Genomic DNA, 19,771 nt, shown 5'->3' with positions numbered 1-19,771 from the left:
TTATTCAGTCATGATGCAGGGGTAATGGTAGTGGTGTGGTGGTATTATTCAGTCATGATGCAGTGGTAATGGTAGTGGTGTGATGGTATTATTCAGTCATGATGTAGTGGTGTGGTGGTATTATTCAATCATGATGCAGTGGTAATGGTAGTGGTGTGGTGGTATTATTCAGTCAGGATGCAGGGGTAATGGTAGCAGTGTGGTGGTATTATTCAATCATGATGCAGGGGTAATGGTAGTGGTGTAGTGGTATTATTCAGTCATGATGCAGGAGAAATGGTAGCAGTGTGATGTTATTATTCAGTCATGATGCAGTGGTAATGATAGCAGTGTCATGGTATTATTCAGTCATGATGCAGTGGTTGTGGTATGGCGGTATTATTTAGTCATGATGCAGGGGTAATGGTAGTGGTGTGTTGGTATTATACAGTCATGATGCAGTGGTTGTGGTATGGCGGTATTATTCAGTCATGATGTAGGGGTAATGGTAGTGGTGTGGTGGTATTATTCAGTCATGATGCAGTGGTAATGGTAGTGGTGTGCTGGTATTATTCAGTCATGATGCAGGGGTAATGGTAGTGGTGTGATGGTATTATTCAGTCATGATGCAGGGGTAATGGTAGTGGTGTGGTGGTATTATTCAGTCATGATGCAGGGGTAATGGTAGCAGTGTGGTGGTATTTTTCAGTCATGATGCAGTGGTAATGTTAGTGGTGTGGTGGTATTATTCAGTCATGATGCAGTGGTAATGGTAGAGGTGTGGTGGTATTATTCAGTCATGATGCAGTGGTAATGGTAGTGGTGTGGTGGTATTATTTAGTCATGATGCAGGGGTAATGGTAGTGTTGTGGTGGTATTATTCATTCATGATGCGGGAGTAATGGTAGCAGTGTGGTGGTATTATTCAGTCATGATGCAGGAGTAATGGTAGCGGTGTGGTGGTATTATTCAGTCATGATGCCGGAGTAATGGTAGCAGTGTGATTTTATTATTCAGTCATGATGCAGTGGTAATGGTAGTGGTGTGGTGGTATTATTCAGTCATGATGCAGTGGTAATGGTAGTGGTGTGGTGGTATTAGTCAGTCATGAAGCCGGAGTAATGGTAGCAGTGTGATGTTATTATTCATTCATGATGCAGGAGTAATGGTAGCGGTGTGGTGGTATTATTCAGTCATGATGCAGTAGTAATGGTAGTGGTGTGGTGGTATTAGTCAGTCATGATGCAGGGGTAATGGTAGTGGTGTGGTGGTATTAGTCAGTCATGATGCAGTGGTAATGGTAGTGCTGTGATGGTATTATTCAGTCATGATGCAGAGGTAATGGTAGCGGTGTGGTGGTATTATTCAATCATGAAGCAGGAATAATGGTAGCAGTGTGATGTTATTATTCATTCATGATGCAGTGGTAATGGTAGCGGTGTGGTGGTATTATTCAATCATGAAGCAGGAATAATGGTAGCAGTGTGATGTTATTATTCATTCATGATGCAGTGGTAATGGTAGTGGTGTGGTGGTATTATTCAGTCATGATGCAGAGGTAATGGTAGCAGTGTGGTGGTATTATTCAGTCATGATGCAGGGTAATGGTAGTGGTGTGGTGGTATTATTCAGTCATGATGCAGTGGTAATGGTAGTGGTGTGGTGGTATTATTCAGTCATGAAGCAGGAGTAATGGTAGCAGTGTGATGTTATTATTCAGTCATGATGCAGTGGTAATGGTAGTGGTGTGGTGGTATTATTAAGTCATGATGCAGTGGTAATGGTAGTGGTGGTATTATTCAGTCATGATGCAGGGTAATGGTAGTGGTGTGGTGGTATTATTCAGTCATGATGCAGTGGTAATGGTAGTGGTGTGGTGGTATTAGTCAGTCATGATGCAGGGGTAATGGTAGTGGTGTGGTGGTATTATTCAGTCATGATGCAGGGGTAATGGTAGCAGTGTGGTGGTATTATTCAGTCATGATGCAGTGGTAATGGTAGTGGTGTGGTGGTATTATTCAGTCATGATGCAGGGGTAATGGTAGTGGTGTGGTGGTATTATTCACTCATGATGCAGGGGTAATGGTACGGTGTGGTGGTATTATTCAGTCATGATGCAGGGTAATGGTATCGGTGTGGTGGTATTATTCAGTCATGATGCAGTAGTAATGGTAGTGGTGTGGTGGTATTATTCAGTCATGATACAGGGGTAATGGTAGTGGTGTGGTGGTATTATTCAGCCATGATGCAGTGGTAATGGTAGTGGTGTGATGGTATTATTCAGTCATGATGCAGGGGTAATGGTAGCAGTGTGGTGGTATTATTCAGTCATGATGCAGGGATAATGGTAGTGATGTGGTGATATTATTCAGTCATGATGCAGTGGTAATGGTAGTGGTGTGGTGGTATTATTCAGTCATGATGCAGGGGTAATGGTAGTGATGTGGTGATATTATTCAGTCATGATGCAGTGGTAATGGTAGTGGTGTGGTGGTATTATTCAGTCATGTTGCAGTGGTAATGGTAGTGGTGTGGTGGTATTATTCAGTCATGATGCAGTGGTAATGGTAGTGGTGTGGTGGTATTAGTCAGTCATGATGCAGGGGTAATGGTAGTGGTGTGGTAGTATTATTCAGTCATGATGCAGGGGTAATGGTAGCAGTGTGGTGGTATTATTCAGTCATGATGCAGGGGTAATGGTAGTGGTGTGGTGGTATTATTCAGTCATGATGCAGGAATAATGGTAGCGGTGTGGTGGTATTATTCAGTCATGATGCAGAGGTAATGGTAGCGGTGTGGTGGTATTATTCAGTCATGAAGCAGGAGTAATGGTAGCAGTGTGATGTTATTATTCAGTCATGATGCAGGGGTAATGGTAGTGGTGTGGAGGTATTAGTCAGTCATGATGCAGGGGTAATGGTAGTGGTGTGGTGGTATTATTCAGTCATGATGCAGTGGTAATGGTAGTGGTGTGATGGTATTATTCAGTCATGATGCAGGGGTAATAGTAGCGGTGTGGTGGTATTATTCAGTCATGATGCAGGGGTAATGGTAGCAGTGTGGTGGTATTATTCAGTCATGATGCAGGGGTAATGGTAGTGGTGTGGTGGTATTATTCAGTCATGATGCAGGGGTAATGGTAGCGGTGTGGTAGTATTATTCAGTCATGATGCAGTGGTAATGGTAGTGGTGTGGTGATATTATTCAGTCATGATGCAGGGGTAATGGTAGTGGTGTGGTGGTATTATTCAGTCATGATGCAGGGGTAATGGTAGTGGTGTAGTGGTATTTTTCAGTCATAATGCAGTGGTAATGGTAGTGGTGTGGTGATATTATTCAGTCATGATGTAGGGGTAATGGCAGTGGTGTGGTGGTATTATTCAGTCATGATGCTGTGGTAATGGTAGCGCTGTGGTGGTATTATTCAGTCATGCTGCAGTGGTAATGGTAGTGGTGTAGTGGTATTTTTCAGTCATTATGCAGTGGTAATGGTAGTGGTGTGGTGATATTATTCAGTCATGATGTAGGGGTAATGGCAGTGGTGTGGTGGTATTATTCAGTCATGATGCTGTGGTAATGATAGCGGTGTGGTGGTATTATTCAGTCATGATGCAGGGGTAATGGTAGCGCTGTGGTGGTATTATTCAGTCATGATGCAGGGGTAATGGTAGTGGTGTGGTGGTATTATTCAGTCATGATGTAGGGGTAATGGTAGTGGTGTGGTGGTATTATTCAGTCATGATGCAGGGGTAATGGTAGTGGTGTGGTGGTATTATTCAGTCATGATGCAGGGGTAATGGTAGTGGTTTGGTGGTATTATTCAGTCATGATGCAGTGGTAATGGTAGTGGTGTGATGGTATTATTCAGTCATGATGCAGGGGTAATGGTAGCAGTGTGGTGGTATTATTCAGTCATGATGCAGGGGTAATGGTAGTGGTGTGGTGGTATTATTCAGTCATGATGCAGGGGTAATGGTAGCGGTGTGGTAGTATTATTCAGTCATGATGCAGTGGTAATGGTAGTGGTGTGGTGATATTATTCAGTCATGATGCAGGGGTAATGGTAGTGGTGTGGTGGTATTATTCAGTCATGATGCAGGGGTAATGGTAGTGGTGTAGTGGTATTTTTCAGTCATAATGCAGTGGTAATGGTAGTGGTGTGGTGATATTATTCAGTCATGATGTAGGGGTAATGGCAGTGGTGTGGTGGTATTATTCAGTCATGATGCTGTGGTAATGGTAGCGCTGTGGTGGTATTATTCAGTCATGCTGCAGTGGTAATGGTAGTGGTGTAGTGGTATTTTTCAGTCATTATGCAGTGGTAATGGTAGTGGTGTGGTGATATTATTCAGTCATGATGTAGGGGTAATGGCAGTGGTGTGGTGGTATTATTCAGTCATGATGCTGTGGTAATGATAGCGGTGTGGTGGTATTATTCAGTCATGATGCAGGGGTAATGGTAGCGCTGTGGTGGTATTATTCAGTCATGATGCAGGGGTAATGGTAGTGGTGTGGTGGTATTATTCAGTCATGATGTAGGGGTAATGGTAGTGGTGTGGTGGTATTATTCAGTCATGATGCAGGGGTAATGGTAGTGGTGTGGTGGTATTATTCAGTCATGATGCAGGGGTAATGGTACTGGTGTGGTGGTATTATTCAGTCATGATGTAGGGGTAATGGTAGTGGTGTGGTGGTATTATTCAGTCATGATGCAGTGGTAATGGTAGTGGTGTGGTGGTATTATTCAGTCATGATGCAGGGGTAATGGTAGTGGTGTGGTGGTATTATTCAGTCATGATGCGGGGGTAATGGTAGCGGTGTGGTGGTATTATTCAGTCATGATGCGGGGGTAATGGTAGCGGTGTGGTGGTATTATTCAGTCATGATGCAGGGGTAATGGTAGAGGTGTAGTGGTATTTTTCAGTCATAATGCAGTGGTAATGGCAGTGGTGTGACGGTATTATTCAGTCATGATGCAGGGGTAATGGTAGTGGTGTGGTGGTATTATTCAGTCATGATGCAGGGGTAATCGTAGTGGTGTAGTTGTATTTTTCAGTCATGATGCAGGGGTAATGGTAGTGGTGTGATGGTATTATTCAGTCATGATGCAGTGGTAATGGTAGTGGTGTGGTGGTATTATTCAGTCATGATGCAGTGGTAATAGTAGTGGTGTGGTGGTATTATTCAGTCATGATGCAGGGGTAATGGTAGTGGTGTGGTGGTATTATTCAGTCATGATGCAGGGGTAATGGTACTGGTGTGGTGGTATTATTCAGTCATGATGTAGGGGTAATGGTAGTGGTGTGGTGGTATTATTCAGTCATGATGCAGTGGTAATGGTAGTGGTGTGGTGGTATTATTCAGTCATGATGCAGGGGTAATGGTAGCGGTGTGGTGGTATTATTCAGTCATGATGCAGGGGTAATGGTAGTGGTGTGGTGGTATTATTCTGTCATGATGCAGGGGTAATGGTAGTGGTGTGGTGGTATTATTCAGCCATGATGCAGTGGTAATGGTAGTGGTGTGGTGGTATTATTCAGTCATGATGCAGGGGTAATGGTAGTGGTGTGGTGGTATTATTCAGTCATGATGCAGGGGTAATGGTAGTGGTGTGGTGGTATTATTCAGTCATGATGCAGGGGTAATGGTAGTGGTGTGGTGGTATTATTCAGTCATGATGCGGGGGTAATGGTAGCGGTGTGGTGGTATTATTCAGTCATGATGCAGGGGTAATGGTAGAGGTGTAGTGGTATTTTTCAGTCATAATGCAGTGGTAATGGCAGTGGTGTGACGGTATTATTCAGTCATGATGCAGGGGTAATGGTAGTGGTGTGGTGGTATTATTCAGTCATGATGCAGGGGTAATCGTAGTGGTGTAGTTGTATTTTTCAGTCATGATGCAGGGGTAATGGTAGTGGTGTGATGGTATTATTCAGTCATGATGCAGTGGTAATGGTAGTGGTGTGGTGGTATTATTCAGTCATGATGCAGTGGTAATAGTAGTGGTGTGGTGGTATTATTCAGTCATGATGCAGGGGTAATGGTAGTGGTGTGGTGGTATTATTCAGTCATGATGCAGGGGTAATGGTACTGGTGTGGTGGTATTATTCAGTCATGATGTAGGGGTAATGGTAGTGGTGTGGTGGTATTATTCAGTCATGATGCAGTGGTAATGGTAGTGGTGTGGTGGTATTATTCAGTCATGATGCAGGGGTAATGGTAGCGGTGTGGTGGTATTATTCAGTCATGATGCAGGGGTAATGGTAGTGGTGTGGTGGTATTATTCTGTCATGATGCAGGGGTAATGGTAGTGGTGTGGTGGTATTATTCAGCCATGATGCATTGGTAATGGTAGTGGTGTGGTGGTATTATTCAGTCATGATGCAGGGGTAATGGTAGTGGTGTGGTGGTATTATTCAGTCATGATGCAGGGGTAATGGTAGTGGTGTGGTGGTATTATTCAGTCATGATGCAGGGGTAATGGTAGTGGTGTGGTGGTATTATTCAGTCATGATGCGGGGGTAATGGTAGCGGTGTGGTGGTATTATTCAGTCATGATTCAGGGGTAATGGTAGAGGTGTGATGGTATTATTCAGTCATGATGCGGGGGTAATGGTAGCGGTGTGGTGGTATTATTCAGTCATGATTCAGGGGTAATGGTAGTGGTGTGGTGTTATTCAGTCATGATGCAGGGTAGTGTATGCGGTAATGGTAGCATATATGTGGGAGCTCAGTGCAGTCAGTTGGGGTGTGAGGGGTATATATGATATATGTGGGGGCACAGTGTGGACAGTTGTGGTGTGAGGGGTATATATGATATATGTGGGGCATAGTGTGATCAGTTGTGGTGTGAGGGCTATATATGATATATATTTGGGGCACAGTGTGGTCGGTTGGGGTGTGAGGGCTATATATGATATATATTTGGGGCACAGTGTGGTCGGTTGGGGTGTGAGGGCTATATATGATATATATTTGGGGCACAGTGTGGTCGGTTGGGGTGTGAGGGCTATATATGATATATATTTGGGGCACAGTGTGGTCGGTTGGGGTGTGAGGGCTATATATGATATATATTTGGGGCACAGTGTGGTCGGTTGGGGTGTGAGGGCCATATATGATATATATTTGGGGTACAGTGTGGTTAGTTGGGGTGTGAGGGGTATATATAATATATGTGAGGGCACAGTGTGGTTAGTTGTGGTGTGAGGGATATATATGGATGCACATTGTGGTCGGTTGTGGTGTGATGAGCGGTATATATCATGTATGTGGTGGCACAGTGTGGTCAGTTGGGGTGTGAGGGCTATATATGATATATATTTGGGGCACAGTGTGGCCAGTTTTGTATGTGAGGGTCAGGTGTGAGGATTATGTAGGATGATGCTGACCATGTTTGTTTTATAAACCCACAGAGATGAGTCATGGATGGAAGAAATCTCCTGGAAGATCAGACAGAAGGGAAGAGACAACATCAGGGACGTCACCTGTAAGTCATTGGATGACACTGCAGCCTCTGTGCAGGACTGGTACCTATTACTATATGGTCACTATATGGTGGTAAATACTGGTCTGTGTATGTACGTTATCATTTAGTATTGCAGTATTATTCAGTCACTATGTAGTGGTGATAATCATGGTTTAGTGTTATTATTTGGGCCTTGTACAGAGGTGTCATTAGTGATATTGTCCTTTGCTCGTGTTTGTATAATGATAATATCATCAGTAAATGGAGAATATAGTTGGTAAGTTATTGGTATTACTGGTCTGTGTATAGAGTCTTGTGCTCATTATCCGGATGTTGGTATTATCTTCATGTTGTGGCGATGCTGTGCTGCAGTTTGGAAATGGTAGCGCTATTGTCTGGTATATTGGTCTTATGGCTTAAACTGGTTACAGTATTGTGGTGCCATTATTTGGTAATAGGCGGGAGTGTTTTTTGATTTGTCATGGATCAAACTTTCAACTGGTTTAGTAAAGGTAGGAATTTATGACCCAATCGAAACTAAAGATACCAATGTTTTTAGAGCTTAGGCTGATATTTGAAACACTATAACTATCTGGTATCTTTTTTCCACATATATTGTTGTGGGAGGGGTCCCTGCATTGGCTGCCGAGCTGGGGGGGGGCCCCATCCTAAATGAGGTGCTCCATACTGCTGGGACCCTTTATCTGGCCCTGATAGTAGAGACCAGATGTGTAGATAGCGGTGCCAGCAGTGGCGTAACTTGAAGCTGATGGGCCTCAGTACAAATTTTGAGCCAGGGCCTGACTATAGCCTTATCCTCTAGGGCAGTGATGGCGAACCTTTTAGAGCCTGAGTGCCCAAACTTCAACCAAAAGCCGCTTATTTATTGCAAAGTGCCAGCACCGCAATTTAAGCAGCAATTTATTTCTCCTCGTTCTTTGACAACTTTCGATCATTCAGCCTCCTAAAGACACCAATGCAGTTGAAAGGAGGAGGGGAAATTCCCCTATCATAGTAGGAAGATTCGGTAGGAAGATTCTTTGAGTCCAGTCTAGTGAACTTCATGCTGGGGCGATGGTCTGGGTGCCCACAGAGAGGGCTCTGAGTGCCGCCTCTGGCACCAGTGCCATAGGTTCGCCACCACTGCTCTAGGGTCAAGTTTCTCCCCTGGGTGTTAGTATAAGGGGGGATAAATAATATACCCACCATGAACACTGCGACCACTATATAGCTATAGCAACTCTGGGGTCCGATCTGCAAGAACTGCCAGCAAGATGGCGTCTGTGACATCATCTTACTGGCAGAGTGCCAGCCTATGCATGTGCATAGGCTGACACTGCTAATACCCTGCAATACATCAGTATTACAGAGTATTATTGTGAACAAGCAATCAGATGATTGCTTGTTCATGTCCAATGGTGGAAACTGTAAGAAAGTCGAAAAAAAAAGGTTATTCAATAAAAAATAAAGTTAGAAATCAATAAAAATGCCCATAAGCCCAAAAACATATAAAGAGATATATAACTAAAAAAAGGTTTAAATAATAACACAATACATATAGTATCACTGCATCCGTAACAACCGCAACCGGTAGAATCATTATTGAACCCGCATGATAAACACCGTAAAAAAAACTCTTATAAACCCTTCAAAAGTTATGATTTTTACATACTCAATCCCACAAAATTTGCAATAAAAAGTGATCAAAAAAACATATGTACTCCAGAATGATACTGGTGCAAAGTACAACATGTCCCGAAGAAAACAAGCCATCAAGCAGCTCTGTAACCAAAAAAGTAACAATGTTATGCCACTTGGAAGACGGCAATGCATTTGACAAATTTAGTAAAACCTAAGAAAAAAATATTCATGTCTGAGGTCCCCGTAATCTTATCGACCTGTAAAATAAAGATAACATGATTATTAGGTTATATGGTTAACACAGGAAAATAAAGGTAAAATATCCAGTACAGAATTGATGCTTTTCTACTCCTGCCCTCAAAAAATAGTTCCTACATTTTCAACAATGGGGGATACCAACCCCAAAATGGCAACACAGGAAAAAGCATCTCACCCAGCAAAAAAAATGCCGTCACGTGGCCCCAATAACGAAAAACTGAAAAAATGTATAGCCTACAAAAGGGGCCAATGAGGAAACTAAAATCCTGGCAGCTGCAGGGTGCTCCTCCCCTTCTGCGCCTCGCTGTGCCCCCATAAAACATGTCGCGGCCACATGTGGGGGGTCTCTGTACTCAAGGGGTTAACAATCTTCCTAAAAGCTGTGTCTGATAGCTTGAGGGTCGCAGATTTGAAAATGAGTTGATAACATAGGGGGGGGGGAGGGTTTGATACTAAACATGTAAAATTTCATTCAAAACTGTATTTATCCCCAAAATAGTCACTTCTGAAAATCCGAAAAATTGCTATTCGATTTGTAAGCCGCGTGACATCAAAATATATTATCCAGACATTTCAAAAATGATGAAAATATAAAGTAGACACATGGGAAATGTTATTCAGCAACTTATTTAGGTGGTAAATCCATCTGCCTGAAAACGCAATGACTTGGAATTTCGAAAATGGCAAATTTTTAAAAAAATTCATAATTTTTTCTTTTTTTTTTTTTTGTAAATAAACACAAAACTTATCAGCCAAAATTTACCACTAAAATGAAGCACAACATGTGGGGAAAAAACATTCTCAGAATCACTTTGATAAGTAACAGTGATAAGTTATAACCATATAAAGCAACGCAAGTCAGAGTCCAAAAAATGGGTCTGAGCCTTAAGCTACAAAATGGCTGCGTCCTTAAGGGGTTAATATAGGGCGTGCGTCAGAGTTTGCAAGTTAAATCCCGGTGTGTTTGCAGCGAGACCCGGTGTCCCGAAAACTTCTTCTGATGCGCCGCCGTAGAAAGGCGTCGCATCAGAAGAAGTACCCTTAATGACCGCCGTAAAAACCCGATAGGGCGGTCATTAAGGGGTTAAAAGCACTCATTATATTATTGCATCTGTAGTCACATGATGCGTTTGCTTTGTGTATTGAAATGTATTGCAAACGCATCGGGTAATCTAGTGTATGTTATAAGTACATTTTTAGGGCCACACACTGGCTTTTTTAATTGTGGGAGACAGTCGGGTGTGACCAGTTGTGTTGTGAGGGGTGTATATTATTTAGCAGCATTGTTATCCAGGTGACATTATAATGTAAGTGACTGTGGTATTTTTATGGTTGCAGTGTGAGAGATGAGCTGCTGGGAGCTGAAAACATCTGGCGCATCCTGTGGAAGATGAACCACGAGCGGGAGAAGAAATATAAAAGTCCCTGAGCAGATCATCACCTGTAAGGTACTGGATGCCGCTAATGTCTATGTCACTGACTGATACTAATGTGAGACATCAGCCTGTGTATGACGCTGTGTAGGGATGTCCTCAATTATTGGTCATTTTGTCAGGATTTTGAAATCCGGCTCAGGAAGCCAATAGGATAGAATGAGCCGTGAGTATGTTTACTCACTGATCACTGCTCGGCTTGGATTAAGTAGAAAGTTTGTAAATCAGTTTTCTATCAGTGTAAGGGTAATTCTGGTAAGTCACACGTGCCGCTAGTGCTGCGTTTCCTAACACAACATTAGCGCACGGGGGTGGGCTGCAGCCTGGTTGCATATGTTTCCAGTGAAATGCATGCGATCGGTACCCAACTCCCAGTGTCTTCCATTCAAATTATTGAAAAATCATTGTGCTGGTTACCGGGCGCATGCTTTTTACTTGTGACCGGTCCCTTATCTGGGAAATCTGGAGAACCATCATTATTTCCCTTAAGCAACATTGGCTTAATTGAAAAAACATTGTTGGAACTGCCCCACCAGTTTGCGCCCAGGGGCCCCCTTCCAGTGCTCTCTGTCCAGATGCCCCCTTCTTATAGTACCCCCTTTTCTGCAACCTCCTCATTATAGTCCCCTCTTTTCTGTGGTCTCCTCCATATAGTGCCCCATTTATTGAAGCTCCCTCCTTGTAGGGCTCTCTTTTCTGCAGCCTCCTCATTATAGTGCCCCCTTTTCCATAGGCCCCTCCTTATAAGGGCTGGACACAGAAAAGGGGACATCATAACACTCCCTTTTCTCTAGCCCCACCCACACTTATAATGGCCTCTTATCTGTAGCCTCCCGATGTATGCCCCCTCCATGCAGATCACCACCCGCACTCCCTACTTCTTTTCACTGTGAATAATTACAAAACAAATGATATATTCACCATTCCCCATCCCTGAGGCACCTGCAGTTCTCTTCTCCTCTACTCTGTGCAGTGCGCAGCTCTGATGCCGACAGACGCAGTGTGATGACATCATCATGTCTGCCGGCTTCAGCTCAGCGTACAGTGGTCGTACAGAGGAGAAGCGGACTGCTGGGGGAAGGGGGTGTTATTTTTCCTAAAGTTCTTTGGGTGCGACCCAGGACTGGATGTTCCAGGGACGACTGTGGTGACCCGTGTATTAGAACATTACATGGAAATCCAAGGGAAATAAAGACACAGACACCAAGATGTAAGGGGGTGGGGAAAATATTTTATTTATCGTTATCATTTTTGTTATTAATATTTTGTGTATTTTATTTTATAAATCTAAGCTATATTACTATTATCTATATTACCATTTATTCATAAATTTATTAAAACTATGAAACTTTACCTATTTTTTTTTTAGCTTTTTTAATTTTTTTTTTGTTACTTATATTAATAATTACTTAAATACACTATCCACATTATAACCTACATTATCTAACCTAGTGTGTGCGGGAATCTACCGTATTTTTCGGACTATAAGACGCTTCTTACTATAGGACGCATCCCACATTTAGGCTTCCAAAAAAGGAAAAATATATTTTTCACCAATTAAAATATCCCTGTTGGTCGCACTAAAGCATAGCACACACAGCTCTGCATCATCCATTGTTACACACACTCAGTCTGCATCATCCATAATTACACGCACTCATCTCTGCATCATCCATAGTTACACGCACTCAGCCCTGCATCATCCATAGTTACACCCACTCAGCTCTACATCATCCATTCAGATACACACACAGCTCGGCTACACACACAAAACCACACACACAGCACCACACACACAGCTCAGCTGCACACACAGAACACCACATACACAGCCCAACTACACACACAGCACAGCTACACACACAACACCACTTACACAGCTCAGCTACACACACAGAACCACACACACAGCTCAGCTACACACACAGAACCATACACACACAGCTCAGCTACACACACACAGATCAGCTACACAGAACCACACACAGAACCACACACACACATACATCCCCCATTTCCCTTCTTCTTACCCTGTCCCAGGGCAGCATGCTAGTATCAGACCTGTGGTGATGTAAGACACATGTGATCAGTCACATGATTCTGACATCACCGCGGGTCCTGTACCTGTAGGAAGAGAGCAGTATGGATGCTCTCCTCTCTGGGAGACCGGGTACAGCTCTATATCAGGGCATCACCCGATCTCCCTTACAATGGTCAGGAGGGTCTGGCAGTGCTGGATCCTCCTGACCTCCGGTCTATAAGACGCAGGGACTTTTTAGCAAGATTTTTTCTTGCTAAAAAGTGCGTCTTATAGTCCAAAAAATACGGTATATTTACTTATCAATTATTTTCTATGTAAAGGATTATAAGGAGACTACATCTATTCTTTGAGGTTTTTATATATTTTTTTCTTATTTATATTAATTAATAATTACTTACCTAAACTATCCACTTTATAACCCCAATATCTTACCTAGTGTGTGTGTGGGGGAATAAATATTTACTTCACTAATATTTTTTATGTAAATGATTATTATGAGACTACACCTTTTTTTTTTTTTTTTTTTAGATTTTTTTTTCTTATCTATATTAATTACTTACATACACTATCCACTTTAAAACCCAAATTATTTTACCTAGTGTGTGAGGGGGGTCTAGATTTATTACTTCTCTAATATTTTCAATGTAAATTATTATTATGAGACTACACCTATTTTTTTTTTTAGATTTTTAGATTTTTTTTCTTATTTATATTAATTAATAATTACTTACCTACACTATTCACTTTTTAACCCACATTATCTTACCTAGTGTGTGAGGGGGTCTATATTTTTACTTCTCTAATCTTTTCTATGTAAATGCTTATTATTATGAGACTACATCTATTATATTGGGTGGGAGGATTATTCTTTATTTTATTTATATTAATAATTAATAATGATTTGAAGAGGTTTAGCATTAAAACTATTTATGGCTGAGTTGATCCAGAGGAAGGCAAAAAACACCTTCCTGACCCCATATATGGGGATCAGAACAAATCCCAGGATCAAATACCATCATCTAACTACATCTGCTATCCATATTATAAACTACATTATTCATCCTAATATGGGGGGAGGGGAAATCTATATTTTACTTGTCTAATATTTTCTATATAAATTATATATTTTTTTAGGATTGTAAATCTATCATACTATACCTATTTATGGCTCTGTATGATCCTGAGGAAGGCAAAAACCTCCTTGAAGAGCAAACCAATGCTCCACAAGGTGAAAAAATTCCTTCCTGACCCCAAATATGGCGATCGGAACAATTCCCAGGACCAAAGCCGATATCTACACCTATCCTATATATCTATGTGTGTGTCTATACCTACATCTATCTAAGTGTCTATCAGTGCATCTATGTGTGTGTAGTGTGTGTAACTTACCAGGCCTGTGCTGAGCAGGACACACAGGCCTCTCCAGGAGCCGGACGTTTCTTCAGGAGGGAAGTGATGTCAGACGCTGCCGGATATCAGAGGATCGAAGCCAAGCACCGAGGCAACGTCATGATGGAAATGTACAGCAACCTGATGTCATAGAGAGGATGTTGTAGGCGAGCCGAGGTCTTACACAGCAGCAGAGGTGGGTACAGGAGGCATTAAGTTCTGGGCAGTGGCACGGGCTGATCCTACAAGACACAAGAGGGAAATGTTACTTCTACCACTTGTACATATATAGACAAGAGAACTAATGTAACATGAAAATATTTATTCTTATGAGATTTGTGTCTTATATATAAATGTGGAAATTTCTGTAAAAAGCTCAAAACTGTCTTTGCCAATATCATGTATTGTTAGTCCTGCCCATGAGGGAGCCAAGATAGAGGGGATAATACTGATCTACTAGATTCTCCAAAAACAGATAACTCATGGAAGGTAATTTAGAGGAAATTATTTTTAATAATCTTGTGGGTGTTGTGTGGATTTGTTGTAATGTGTATATGTATATGTTATGTTATATTATATGTCATGTGTATATAGATGTGTTGTTATAGGTGCTTAGATATGTATATATGGAGAACTCACCAGTCATAGATCTTACAATCTGGATCTCTCCATCATCCTAAGAATAAGCAGAGACATAGTAATTGTTAGGAGCAATAATAATGAAGAACAGGAGGGAGAAGACTATGGAAGAGACTACATCAGGTTAATAATGGCTATTACATGTAAGCTTTGTACAGGAGAAGGATCTTACCGGGCCCAGCTAGGTGACATGTAGGAGAATTCGGCCACGGGGTTAGTAGGTGTTTCATCTCCCGGCCACTGCAGGTGTTTGTTCTTCAGAACGGCCCTGAATGGTGTAAATGGGGGCTGTGCTCTCCCGGCCTCAAGATCCTCCCAGCCAATGCTGTCAAAGAAGGGATGGTGTCTGATGTTACCGGACACACCCAGCCGCATCTCAGGATTTTTTCGCAGCAGGTTTTTAATCAGATGTTTTAAATCGGAGGCCAGCCAGGGTGGTATTTCTGGCATTTCGGTGATGATGGATTCGACCGCCTCACTCCTGATGGGCCCATAGTAAAATGGGGAGTATCCGGATGACATTATGGACACAACAATCCCCAGGCTCCACCAGTCAACTGCTGCGTCATATTCCTCATCCAGCAGCACCTCTGGGGCCATAAAACAGGTTGTGCCCACCACTCCACGGGTCTTATTGGAGGAGGTGACACCATCGCGGGCAAGGCCCAGGTCGATGATGCGGATGTGCCCACTTCTATCCAGCATGATGTTTCCTGGCTTTAGATCTCTGTGGACGATGTTGTGTCCATGGAGGAATTGGAGGCCACATACTATCTCTGCTGTGTAGAATCTCACATTATCGATGTTCAAGCTGCCGCACATTCTGATTAACGCCTGCAGGCTGCCGCCGGACAGATACTCCGTGATGAAATACGCCCCGTGCTGAGACTGATGTGCGGCATACAGATGGCATAGGAATGGGCACTCTCGGGCTTTTTGGAGTATCCGTCGCTCTCTCATCAACATTGCTGTATTGTCCGGTGTTTTGAGGACAACTTTCACGGCCATGAAGGTGTTTCGGCCGGGGAATGACGCCAGGACCACCTAAAGATGGAAAGGGGAGATACTTATACATTTATTACATACGATAGCTGAGTAATCTGCCGGGGGTCAGACATTTCTGCTGGCTATGACAGTGGGGTACACCGCTCACATAAAGCACCAACCAGCTCCCCAGCGCACAATCTTTAAAATGACAGTAGTCAGGCTATGGTCAGACAGGTGTCAGATTCTCTGTACAGGTAGTCCTCGGGTTACATATAAGAGAGGTTCTGTAGGTTTGTATACTTTATCATTGTAACCCAAATCAAAATTTTTTTGGTCTCTGTGACAATCGGGTTTAAAAAATGTTTTGTTGTCATAAGAACCAGGATTAATAATAAATCTTAATTGCAGACCCATTTGATAACTGTTACAGCTGATAATTGTAGCCTAGGGGTAAAGTATAGTAAGCTACCAACATCCAGAGGTCTGTTTGTAACTAGGGGTCGTCTGTAAGTCAGGTGTTCTTAAGTAGCGGACCACCTGTAGTATTATTATTTTACGCTATCATTTACAAAATAAATCTTTTGACAATATTTTAAAACCATCTTTTTTTTTGAAAAAATACTTTTCTACGATGACAGTGGGGTACACTGAGCGATCTACATGACATCAAGGCCCTGATAGCAGAATGTAATAGGCCCATGTCATATTTTTCTGAAGTGAGAAAGTGTTAATTTAAAACCATCTCACCTTCATGCTTTATAACAATGGAGCTCAATCAAATCATTATATTTTTCAATATATTTACAGCAGACAAATGGTATAAAACAATGAACAGTCTCTACTATACATCTCTTAATGATGAAACTTTCTGCATACAATCACCACTAGGGGGGGCTCAGTGGATAGAAAAAATACAGCTTTTATTCTGCTCAATGGAACTTAAAAATGTATATTGAATAGAGCTCCCCCTAGTGTGACTGCTGGGAAATGCAGCAATCATTGTCAGGAGAAGATCCGTGTTGGACCCATTCCCCTTACAGGTGCATTTGCAGCTCTACTGTCTATGGATATTGGATTTAATCCAATGGGTAGCAATTAGACCCAAGAGCTGACCGGAAGGAAGCAAATACAATGCTGAACACATAACTATAAGCATAATATGACCTTTGTGGAGCAAGCAAATAAAAAACATAACAATGTATCTTTCCCAATCTCAGTGTGACCCCACATATTATACATATGGCTACAAATATTACTGGAGATTCTCAGCTATAGACATTCACTGGATAAAAATGTAACCAATAAGAAATGATGCCACTTACTTTTCCAAAGCCGCCCCTACCCAGCACCTGATGGATGGTGAGGCGGTAGACATAGAAGTCGGGGTAGGGGCTTGATGTTACCGGGTCCTGGCTGCTGCCCGGTCTTGGCCCGTCATCCTCTAATAATCCGGCAATCTCTCCTCTCCTCTTTATCTTCAATCCGCTCTCTCTGTCCTCTTCTCTCTTCCTCTTCACCTTCTCTCTCTTCCTCTTCTTCTCTTCTCTCTTCCTCATCTCTTCTTCTCTCTTCCTCTTCTTCTCGCTTTCTCTGTGTCCTGTAGACGCCATCTTTGGGAATCCAGTAGAATCCAATCCAGTCGCTGCCTTCGACAGTTGAAGGTAACTGACAGTTGGCCGTGTGCAGGTCACAGGTCAGAGGTCACGGAATGCTCAGCTGGCACCTACCTGCCAGTAGGATCATGTACCTGCTCTGCCATCTATACTGTGGGCAGCAGACATGGCAATATAGTGTCCAGAGGAATTAAAATATTTATATGTATTATTGTATTGTTATATTAGTGGTAGATGGGCAGAGGATGTGACTTATGCCCGGGCTGGCAGTGGTGCCCATATTATACAGCACCAGCAGATCTGCTGCAATCAGGAATGAATGCAGATATGTAGAAATGTAGATGCTCCTGGGGTGGCGTGGGATGGGGGTCATCTATACTGATGTAATTTAATGAGGAGGACAATGTTTAAATGGAAATGTAACAATTTTAGGAGTTTGGGAAAGTTTGCAAGTGTCCAATTATGAACATGCAGGGGCTTCTATCAAAGAAATTGTCAGCTGTGTAGATTTTATTTGGTGATCTATCGACTTGGTGATTATCTTAAGTTGCCTGAATTCATACATTGGTGCCATATTTTCTTACTCATAGGACCAGGATTAAAGAAAGGGGCATTTAGTGGTGCAATTGCTGTACATTTGTTTTATCGTAGACAGGGCCGGATCTACATTGGCGCTCCTGGAGCACTTTCACCGGGCCCTGGGATCAGTCCTCTCTCAGGGGCCCTGGCGCCTGGGGCGCTACGGATATCAGCTACTAAGTATGGGGCTGCTAAAAGCTATTAGCAACCCCATACTGACACGCACATGGTATATGATACCATAGAGAGGCAGAAGTGTGGACAGAGCGGCCTCTCCCTGCACTTTCTGTCCTCCACAGACGGCCGATCTTTGACTCATAGATCGCGCTGTCTGTGTCTCCGCATTGCTGGGAGGAGAAGAGCCGACTGCACATCATCCTTTCAGTAATGCGGGGGGTCGTCTGGAAAGGTAAGTGAACCTTTATTATTTTACTGTTATAAAAGGGTTCAGTAAAGAAGACGGGGGGGGGTCATTTATATATAGGCAGCCACACTATAGGGGACAGGGTGTGTAATTTATATATTGAGGCGCCACTGTAAAGGGGATGTAGCTGTGTCCAATTGTGGAAGCTGCAGCTTGTGTCCTGGGTTTAGCTGAGTGTTAGTGCTGATGGTGCACAGACACTGTTTCTCTCCTCTGTGACAGGATGTGCTCTATAGTGACAGCTGAGGCCTGTGGTAAGAGCAGGTGCTCTAAGATCTGACCTCTCTGGTAAAAGGACTTGCCCCTTCCCGTCTGGGGGTTTTGTTATCCTGGTCAGGTGGTGGCTAACTCTCCAATCACACTCCAGTGTACATGGTGAAATACAATTGGTAGACAGAATCACATCCACTTAACCCTTGCCTCGTCAGGCAGAATCTACAGAATCTCTTTATGAGTTGATCAGACTCACTAGATGGGTTCTAACAGGCTGAGGGCCTTATTCACAACTACTCCTCTGCCCATGTATTGGCAGGGGTGTTGCAATTCATATATAGAGGGAACAGATGATGACATTTATGATGAACTGTATAGAAGATGGGGGGTGTAATTCATATATAGAGGACATGGGGGGTGTAGTTCATATATAGATGCACTGTATAGAGGACAGGCTGAGGTGTAGTTCATGTATAGGGGGCAGGGGAGTCTATACGGATCTTTTGGCCAGCTCCCCAAATCTCCTTGGGTCAGCAGGACTTCTGGCTGCCGGGGCGATTCCTTCCCTCTCTCATCAAGATCTGTGTCTGAAGACACAGATTGTGATGAGAAGGAGTGCAGGCGCTGCTTTCACCTGCAAGGACCTAGCCTCCAGAAGTTCCGAGGCTTAAGGACCTGTGATGATGTCATGATCACATGACCTGCCGGGGAAAGCAGTGCACAGAGCTGCATCAGTGAGGTGAGGGGGAAGACATGATAGGGACTAGGGTAGGGGGAGAACATGGGGGGGCTGTGTGGGCACATTACTTACTGTGCGGGGGGGCTGTATGGGGGACATTTCTTGGAGCGTGTTCACACATGGCACTAGGACAGGCCTCGGTTTGATCTCATTTGCGTCTCCATTGGGGCCCGTGCCCCGGATCTTTTACCACCCTAGCAATGCCCCTGGACAGGGGTGTAATTCATGTATAAAGGACGGCGGGGGGTTGCAATTTACTTTTAAAGCCACTGCTTAGTGAACTTGGGGGGGAAAGTTTAGGGGGCAAGAGGGGTGCTGTTTAGAGGGGCAGCTTTGGATAGGGGAGATCATTGTATGGATGAAATGGC

At 43.1% G+C, this 19,771-nt stretch overlaps 1 protein-coding gene across 1 annotated transcript in view; it reads right to left on the bottom strand.

Moving 5' to 3' along the window:
• Positions 1–19,771, bottom strand: part of LOC140119351 (protein kinase C theta type-like) — a 57,579-nt gene that overhangs the window by 9,854 nt on the left and 27,954 nt on the right. Inside the window, exon 5 of the mRNA XM_072138264.1 lies at positions 12,741–13,218. The gene's annotated coding sequence lies outside the window, so the exon portion shown is untranslated. The remainder of the gene's footprint in view (positions 1–12,740; positions 13,219–19,771) is intronic.

The sequence above is a fragment of the Engystomops pustulosus genome, chromosome 2 (genome assembly GCF_040894005.1).
Source record: "Engystomops pustulosus chromosome 2, aEngPut4.maternal, whole genome shotgun sequence".
NCBI classification, from domain to species: Eukaryota; Metazoa; Chordata; class Amphibia; order Anura; family Leptodactylidae; genus Engystomops; species Engystomops pustulosus.
This window is presented reverse-complemented; position numbering and strand designations above follow the sequence as displayed.